Source organism: Saccopteryx leptura, chromosome 4 (genome assembly GCF_036850995.1).
Source record: "Saccopteryx leptura isolate mSacLep1 chromosome 4, mSacLep1_pri_phased_curated, whole genome shotgun sequence".
In the NCBI taxonomy this organism is placed as follows: Eukaryota; Metazoa; Chordata; class Mammalia; order Chiroptera; family Emballonuridae; genus Saccopteryx; species Saccopteryx leptura.
The window spans coordinates 112,836,184-112,845,725 of NC_089506.1; the positions used below are offsets into that span (position 1 = coordinate 112,836,184).

At 39.8% G+C, this 9,542-nt stretch overlaps 1 non-coding gene across 1 annotated transcript; it reads left to right on the top strand.

Moving 5' to 3' along the window:
• Positions 1 to 8,948: 8,948 nt before the first annotated feature.
• Positions 8,949 to 9,055, top strand: LOC136404601 (U6 spliceosomal RNA). Its single transcript, XR_010751323.1, has one exon. It is a non-coding gene; the product is annotated as a U6 spliceosomal RNA (small nuclear RNA).
• The last annotated feature ends 487 nt before the right edge of the window (positions 9,056 to 9,542 follow it).

Genomic DNA, 9,542 nt, shown 5'->3' on the forward strand with positions numbered 1-9,542 from the left:
TCCAGAAGAGAAATCAGTTTGCTTTCACAATTGAAAGAGGACTTTTAAAGATGAATTGAAATGCTTTCTGAGTTCTGAGCATTTGTTAATTTAAACTATTGATTGTTATCAAATGACAGACTGATTTAAATACTTTTATTTTGATCAGTTATTATAATTGCTTGTAAAGAGAGAGAGGAAGGCAGAGAGAGAAATATCAATGTGTTGTTCCACTTATTTATGCACTCACTGATTGATTCTTGTATGTGCCCTGACCAGGGATCAAAGCTGTCACCTTGGTGTATTGGGATGCAACTGAGCTACCCGGCCAGGGCCAATGACAGATTGATTTTGATGTGAGTTTTTGGAGCTAAGAATAGATAATAGAAGCCTTTATATCTCATTAAAACTCTAAAAGATAAACAAAAAAATGTGGTTTCCCTTTATACAAGAGCTCAGTGAAAAGGAAAACCATATATGTAATTTAAAATGGAATAGGAGTTATGCAGTGTATATTCATTTATTGTGGGTTTTTGTTTTGTTTTGATGAGTAGTGTAGATGAAGCCCAGCCTATGGCTTCTACTTGGAAAAAGATTATTTCAAAGCCACAAACTAGAGTGTCCAGCAAGCATTTAAAGTGTCTAGGGACTGTCAGAACTGGGGCACAAAGGTTGGCACCACACCATTAAAACCAGGTAGAAAATGTGCACTCAGTCCCATTCCAAGCAGTACCCTATGGTCAAGTCATACTGCTGGATTAGTGCATGTGTATGGAAAGTCTCAAACACAGGGTGTTCTTTCTAAGACAGTGGTTTTCAATGGAGATCTGCACCTCCTAGAAGAGAGAATGGGGTGAAAACGAACGGAGTATATTTCTGTTTCCTGAAATGATTTTGAACTTCTGCTAGAATTTAGTGACTATCTGAGAATGATGGAATAAGCCTGCACAGTGAAGAATTCTCCTGAATTCTACATGATTTTTAAGTCTCCTGCCACATAAGCTATTATCTGAGTTTCTCGGAGACTAGACCTTAATTCATTTTACATACAAACAGAATCATGTGTTTTACATGATTTGAAAACACACTGAATTTTCAAGCCTTATACTACCATGTAAATTGTGGGAAGACTAGTTTAGCATATTTTTATTTAGCCATTATTTTAAAATCTTAAATATGACCATTGGAGTTTACAGCATTTATTTTTTAGTTACTTAGATTTTTCAATACTGTTCCCAAACAGTAATTGTACAATATCTCTATGGATTTTTGTAGTAGAGCTTCTTTGTATAATCTTTCCTCAAATTTTTGTTGCCCATGGAAGGAAATGATCTCTAATATATTTTTAAATATAATATGAGACCAACTGTACTCACTGACATGTGATGGAATGTCAAGAAAGGAAATTGGAAACCACAATGAGATATCACCTCACACCAGTCAGAATGGCGCTCATCAACAAAACAACACAGAATAAGTGCTGGCGAGGATGTGGAGAAAAGGGAACCCTCCTGCACTGCTGGTGGGAATGCAGACTGGTGCAGCCTCTGTGGAAAACAGTATGGAGATTCCTCAGAAAACTGAAAATCGAACTGCCTTTTGACCCAGCTATCCCACTTTTAGGAATATACCCCAAGGACACCATAGAATGGCTCCAAAAGGAGAAATGCACCCCCATGTTTGTGGCAGCATTGTTCACAATAGCGAAGATCTGGAAACAGCCCAAGTGTCCGTCAGAGGATGAGTGGATTAAAAAGCTTTGGTACATATATACTATGGAGTACTACTCAGCCATAAGAAATGATGACATCGGATCATTTACAATAACATGGATGGACCTTGATAACATTATACGGAGTGAAATAAGTAAATCAGAAAAAAAACTAAGAACTATATGAATCCATACATAGAAGGGACATAAAAATGAGACTCAGAGACACGAACAAGAATGTGATGGCAACAGGGGTGGGGGGTGGGGGCTGGGGGGAGGGGGATGGGGTGAAGAAGGAGAGAGGGGTTAGGGGAGGGGAGGGGCACAAAGAAAACCAGATAGAAGGTGACAGAAGACAATTTAACTTTGGGGGAGGGGTATACAGCACAATCAAATGTCAAAATAATCTAGAGATGTTTTCTCTCAACATATGTACCCTGATTTATCAATGTCACTGCATTAAATTTAATAAATAAATTAAAAAAAAAAAAGAAAGGAAATTGGTTTTTGGTTTCTACACTGTCCCATGGTGCAGCAGAGAAAATTAATTACTGTGATAATATACATAAATGAAGTCCAGCACATTAATGATAAATTAAACTTTCTCATTTTTTACCATATATACAGTTGACAATTTTCCCTGACATCTAATTTCTACTTTTTAAAAACTTTTAAAAAATATTTATTAATTTTTAATTTATTGTGTTTACATGGATTCAAGTTTTCCATTAAATATAACTTCCTCACCCCCCACCCTTGTATCCCTTTTTATACCCCGTTTGCCCCCTCCCCCTAACTCCCTCCTCTTTTCCCTCTAGGATTTGCTGTCCTGTTACCTATATCTCTGTGTTATGTATATATAGTTTCACAAATCCCTTTACTTTCTCTGATCCCACCTCCTCATTCTCTTTCCCTTTATCTGCTGTCCCACTGGTCCCTGTGACCTTGCCTCTCTATTACATTCCTCGGTTCACTTTCTTCATTAGATTCCACATACAGGTATATGTGAGATCATATGATACTTTTCTTTCTCTGCCTGCCTTATTTCACTTAGCATAACATTCTCCAAGTCTATCCGTGATGTCACAGATCAGATTTCCTTCTTTTTCATAGCTGCATAGTATTCCATCATGTATATGTACCACTGCGTTTTAAATCCACTCGTCCACTGACAGACACTTGGGATGTTTCCAGATCTTGGCTATTGTAAACAATGCTGCAATAAATATGGGGGTCCAATATTTTCTTTTGAATCAGTGATTTGATATTCTTAGGATATATTCCTAAAAGTGGGATAGCTGGGTCAAAAGGCAGTTCCATTTTTAATTTTTTGAGGAAACCCTATACAGTTCTCCACAGTGGCTGCACCAGTCTGCATTCCCACCAGCAATGCAGGAGGGTTCCCTTTTCTCCACACCCTTGCCAGCACTTATTGTATGTTGATTTGTTAATGTATGCCATTCTGACAGATGTGAGGTGGTATCTCATTGTGGTTTTAATTTGCATTTCTCTGGTGATTTAGTGATTTTGAACATTTTTTCATATGCCTATTGGCCATTTGTTTATCTTCTTTGGAGAAGTGTCTATTCAGATCTTTTGCCTATTTTTAAATTGGATTGTTTACCTTCCTTGTGTTAAGTTTTAGAAGTTCTTTATAAATTTTGGTAATTAATCCCTTATCAGTCGTATTAGGAAATATGTTCTCCCATTGTGTAGGTAACCTTTTTATTTTGTTACTGGTGTCCTTTTCAGTGCAAAAGCTTTTTAGTTTGATATAGTCTCATTTGTTCATCCTGTCCTTTATTTCACTAGCCCGTGGAAATAAATCAGCATAAATATTCCTATGAGAGATTTCAGAAAAATTACAGCCTATATTTTCTTTCAAGATGTTTATGGTTTCATGAATTACATTTAAGTCTTTTTTTTTAATTCATTTTGAGTTTATTTTTGTGAATGGTGTAAGTTGGTGATCTAGCTTCATTTTTTCACATGTACCTGTCCAGTTTTCCCAAAACCATTTATTGAAGAGGCTGTCTTTACTCCATTGTATGCTATTACTTCCTTTGTCAAATATCAATTGTCCATAAAGGTATGGGTTTACTTCTGGGTTCTCTGTTCTGTTCCATTGATCTATATGCCTGTTCTTCAGCCAGTACCAAGCTGTTTTGAGTACAATGGCCTTATAGTATAACTTGATATCAGAAAGTGTGACACCTCCTGTAAGGTATTTTTCCCCACCGAGAAGGAAGGAAGAGGGCCGGAACCGCAAATTGTGGAATAAGTAAACGGCTTTATTGAGTACGGAGCGCACATCCCGCCCGGCAAGGTTCCCTGGCCCCGAGGAAAGAAACATGGAGGCTAGGGAAGTTGCCAAGATTAAACTGCGTGGCAGATATTTAAAGGGTCCCTCTAGGAAAGTGGAGTTACTATGACGTGGTAAAATTTCACTGGCTGGCAGACGATCGCTTCTTTCCAAATGGTTCCTGGGAAGCTTCCTTTGGTGGGCTTGATTGTGGGCGGTCCTAGCCAAAGTGGGCGGGCCTGAGTTCCTACGTGACCATGACTCTATCCACCGACCTTACATTCTGACCTTTTGTGTTAAATAGAAAAAGGGGCGCCGTTTATTCGTTTGGCTACTTCCTGCTGAATAGGGGCATCGTGGGGAGGGGGAGATCAGAAAATGGTGGATTGGAGGAGTGTCAGGAGGAATATCTGTGTGGCTGTGACTGGAGAAACTTCACAGATGCGGTCCTGTAAGGATTTAAAAAAAGAGAGGAGTAATAGGGGAATTTGCAGGGTCCAGCCTTTTGGTGAGCTGGAGATGGATGGAGTCCAGTGGTTCCGACTGCCAGTGGTCCTATAAGGAGGCAAGTTTGAGGCAGAACTGCATGTCAGGAGTGGTGTAAAAAGGGGAAAGGAAGAGGGTCCCATCCATTCCCATAACCGAAACCTGTGAGGGAACTAGAGGTCCAGAGTGTGAAGGTAAAAACAGAGAAGGCAGCCCCCGTGTCCACATGAAATGAGGTGGACTGACTTACCCACTTGTTGCAGAACCCTGGGTTCTCCAAGTCCAGGCCATGTCCTAGGAGTTTGAGCGATGCATCCACCTGGCTGGATTGGCCTTCCATTTAGGCAGCTTGTCCTCCACGTAGAGGCGCTGAGGAAAAAACCTGTTGCCCAAAGAGGCAATCTCTCTGCCAGTGACTGGGCTGCTTGCAGTCAGGGCAGGGCTCAGTGGGCAACCGCAGGCAGGGGCCCTGCCGGGTCAGTGGTCCTGCTTGCCACACTTAAAGCAAGCTGCTGGTGGCTCTGCTGGTCTCAGGGTTGCCACAAGAGTCAGGGTTTGGAGCGTTACCTTCTGCTGCATGGGGGCCTGGCGAACAGGCCTGTTTCTACTAGTTGGGACCGTTAAAAACTTTAAATGCCATGTTCACAGGTTCTGGATAGGGGTTTGGGGGTTTGGGAATAAGGGGGGGGGGGCTTGTGCAGAGCCCGGCACCCAGATCCTGCAGGAAAAACGCTGGAGCCAAAGGCAGGACAGGGCAGGAACTTCCTGTAAGAAAGGAAGGGGTTGGACGTCCTGAAAACCAGTGTAAGAGCCAATGCCAGGCTGAGAAAGGCCTGACGGAGGCGGGACTAGAGAACACAGTGAAGGGAGGTGCCCCTGGCCAGCAGGGGAGGCGAAAAAGATGGTAGTAGATGGCAAATAAGAAACAGGTTTTTGCGAAGGGAGAGGAGGAGGCTCTCAGAGGAAAGAGAGGTCCGCAGAGGGACCAGAGAAAAGTCCCGAGAGAGGGAGAAAGAGAGAGAAAGAGTGAGGGAGAGAGGCGCCCCCGGGGGGCCAGACAGGAGGGAAAGAGAGTTTGGAGTCTGCAGAGAAGGAAAGATTAGGAATAGAGGTTTTAGGTAAGGTTTCTCTGGCCAGAAAAAGGCCTGCGCGGTGTGGAACAGGCAGCACAGATGTTAAGGACAGGTGCGTAAATAATTACAAGCCGTGAATGTAAGAGATCTCCAATCAGTTCCCAGCTTTTTTGGCGATAGTTAAATTGGTGAGGGTGTTAACACCGAAAGTCCCTTCAGGAGGCTAATTGAGTGGGTTCTGTGGCCTGGCCACAGCGGAGAAGAGGAACAGTTTCTTCTTCCTTAGGGAGGGAAATTCCTGTGCCCCAACAGCCGCACTCAGTTCTCGGAGTGGTCAGACCTGAGCATTAGCGTCCTAAAAACTCAATGTCCAGCCACGGATGAAAGTGGATGTGCTTGGGGAGGTCTCCACAAGCACACGCTCACTCTGGACTGACGGACGGAAAAGACTTCCCTGATGTAGCTATGGTTTCAGACAGGGAGTCTCAGAGGAAAGAACTGAGAGGAAAGCTGGAGGCAGGGGACTTACTGCACCGTGCGCCGAAGTGGGTTGGCGATCGGAGATCCTGGTTCTTTCTCCTGGTTCTTTCTCGGAAGGGATAAGAAAGGAGCAGTCCTTGCAAATTTCTAACTCCTTCTGGGTTTTCGGCACCAAAAATGTAAGGTATTTTTCCCTGCCGAGAAGGAAGGAAGAGGGCCGGAACCGCAAAGTGTGGAATAAGTAAACGGCTTTATTGAGTACGGAGCGCACATCCTGCCTGGCAAGGTTCCCTGGCCCCGAGGAAAGAAACATGGAGGCTAGGGAAGTTGCCAAGATTAAACCGCGTGGCAGATATTTAAAGGGTCCCTCTAGGGAAGTGGAGCTACTATGACGTGGTAAAATTTCACTGGCTGGCAGACGATCGCTTCTTTCCAAATGGTTCCTGGGAAGCTTCCTTTGGTGGGCTTGATTGTGGGTGGTCCTAGCCAAAGTGGGCAGGTCTGAGTTCCTACGTGACCATGCCTCTATCCACCGACCTTACACCTCCCACATTATTCTTCATTTTCAAGAGTTCTGAGGCTATTCGTGTTGTTGTTGTTTTTTTGTTTGTTTCATATAAATTTTTGGAATATTTATTCTATATCTTTGAAGTATACCATTGGTATTTTAATAGGAATTGCATTAAATTTATAGATTGCTTTGGGTAATATAGACATTTTAATAATGTTTATTCTTCCTATCCATGAACATAGTAAATGCTTCCACTTGTTTGTATCTTCCTTGATTTCTTTTATCAATGTTTTATAATTTTCTGAGTACAAGTTCTTTACTTCCTTGGTTAAATTTACTTCTAGGTATTTTATTTTTTTGGTGCAATAGTGAAGGAGATTTCTTCCTTAATCTCTCTTGCAGACAGTTTATTTTTGGTGTATAAAAATACCTCTGATTTATGAATATTATTTTTGTATCCTGCCACCTTGCCAAATTCATTTATCGGGTCTAGTAGTTTTTTGACTGAGACTTTAGGGTTTTCTATGTACAGTATCATGTCATCAGCAAATAATGACAGTTTTACTTCTTTTCCAATTTGGATGCCTTTTATTTCTTCTTCTTGTCTGATTGCTGTGGCTAGGACTTCCAGAACTATATTGAATAAAAGTGGTGAAAAGGGGCACCCCTGCCTTGTTCCTGATCTTAAGAGGATTGCTTTTAATTTTTGCTCACTGAGTATGATGTTGGCTGTGGGTTTGTCATAGATGGCCTTTATCATGTTGATGTTTGTTCCCTGTATTCCCACTTTGCTGACAGTTTTGATCAAAAATGGGTGCTGAATTTTATCAAATGCTTTTTCTGCATTTATTGATATTATCATGTGATTTCTTATACTTCCTTTTGTTTATATAATAAATTACATTGATTGATTTGTGAATATTGTACCAACCTTACTTTCCTGGATAACTCCCACTTGATCATGATGTATGATTTTTTCAATGTATTGTTGGATACGGTTTGCTAATATTTTGTTGAGAATTTTAGCATCTAAGTTCATCAGGGATATTAGCTATAGTTTTCTTTCTTTGTAGTGTCTTTACCTGGTTTTGGAATGAGCTTGTCTCATAAAAGGAGCTTGGAAGTCTTCACTCCTCTTGAATTTTTTGAAATAGCTTGAGAAGGATAGGTGTTAGTTCTTTTTTAATATATTTGGTAAATTCACCTGTGAAGCTATCTGGTTCAGGACTTTTGTTTGCTGGGAGTATTTTGATAACTGTTTCAATTTTGTTTGTTGTAATCGGTCTATTTAGGTTTTCTGACTTTTCCAGATTGAGTTTTGGGAAATTATATATTTCTAGGAATTTATCCATTTCACCTAGATTATTCAATTTTGGGGGCATACATATCCTCATAGTATTTTCTTACAATCCTTTGTATTTCTGTGGTGTCAGTTGTTATTTCCCCACTTTCATTTCTAATTTTATTTATTTGAGTCCTCTCTCTTTTTTTCTTGATGAGTCTGGTTAAAGGTTCATTAATCTTGTTTACCTTTTCAAAAAACAGCTCTTGGTTTCATTGATCTTCTGTTTGTTTTGTTTTTTTAGCCTCTATGTCATTTATTTCTGCTCTGATCTTTATTATTTCCTTCCTTCTATTACCTCTGGGCTTTATTTGTTGTTGTTTTTTTCTAGTTCTTTTAGATCCAGGGTTAAGATGTTTACTTGAGTTTTTTCTGGCTTCTTAAGGTATGCCTGTAATGCTGTGAGCTTCTTTCTCAGGACTGCTTTGGCTGTGTCCCATAAATTTTGAGTTTTTGTATGTTCACTTTCATTTCTTTCAAGGAAATTTTTTATTTCTTCTTTGATCTCGTTGTTAACCCATTTATTATTTAATAACATGCTGTTTAGCCTCAAATTGTTTCAATGTTTTTCAGTTTTTAAATTGAGTTGATTTTTAGTTTTATGCTATTGTGATCAGAGAAGACACTTGATATGATTTCAATCTTCTTAAATTTATTGAAACTTATTTTGTGTCCTAACATATGATCTATCCTAGAGAATGTACCATGAGCACTTGAAAAGAATGTATATTCTGCTGCTTTGGGGTAAAAGGTTCTGAAGATATTTATTAAATCCAGTTGATCTAGTGTGCCATATAAGGACTCTGTTTCTTTGTTAATTTTCCATCTGGAGGATATATCTCTTGATGTTAGTGGGGTATTAAAATCCAGAACTATATATTATAGTATTGCTGTTGATCTCACCCTCAATGTCCATCAAAATCTTCTTTATATATTTAGGTGCTCCTTTATTAGGCACATAAATATTTACAATGGTTATATCCTTCGGTTGGATTGCTCCCTTCATTATTATGTAGTAACCTTCTTTATCCCATAGTATAGCCTTTGTTTTAAAGTCTATTTTGGTGCTCGCTTTGGCAGCACATATACTAAAATTGGAACAATACAGAGAAGATTAGCATTGCCCCTGCACAAAGATGACACTAAAATTTGTGAATTGTCCCATATTTTTATACCACCTCACACCTGTTAAATTAGCTATTATCAACAAGACAGGTAATAACAAATGTTGGAGAGGCTGTGGAGAAAAAGGAACCCTCATCCACTGTTGGTGGGAATGTAAAGTAGTACAACTATTATAAGAAGAAAGTATGGTGGTTCCTCAAAAAATTAAAAATAGAGCTACCATATGACCCAACAATCCCTCTACTGGGTATATAACCCCAAAACTCAAAAACATTGCTACATAAAGACACATGTAGCCCCATGTTCATTGCAGCATTGTTCACAGTGGCCAAGACATGGAAACAACCGAAAAGCCCTTCAATAGATGACTGGATAAAGAAGATGTGGTACATATATACTATGGAATACTACTCAGCCATAAGAAATGATGGCATCGGATCATTTACAACAACATGGATGGACCTTGATAACATTATACTGAGTAAAATAAGTAAATCAGAAAAAACTAAGAACTATATGATTCCATACATAGG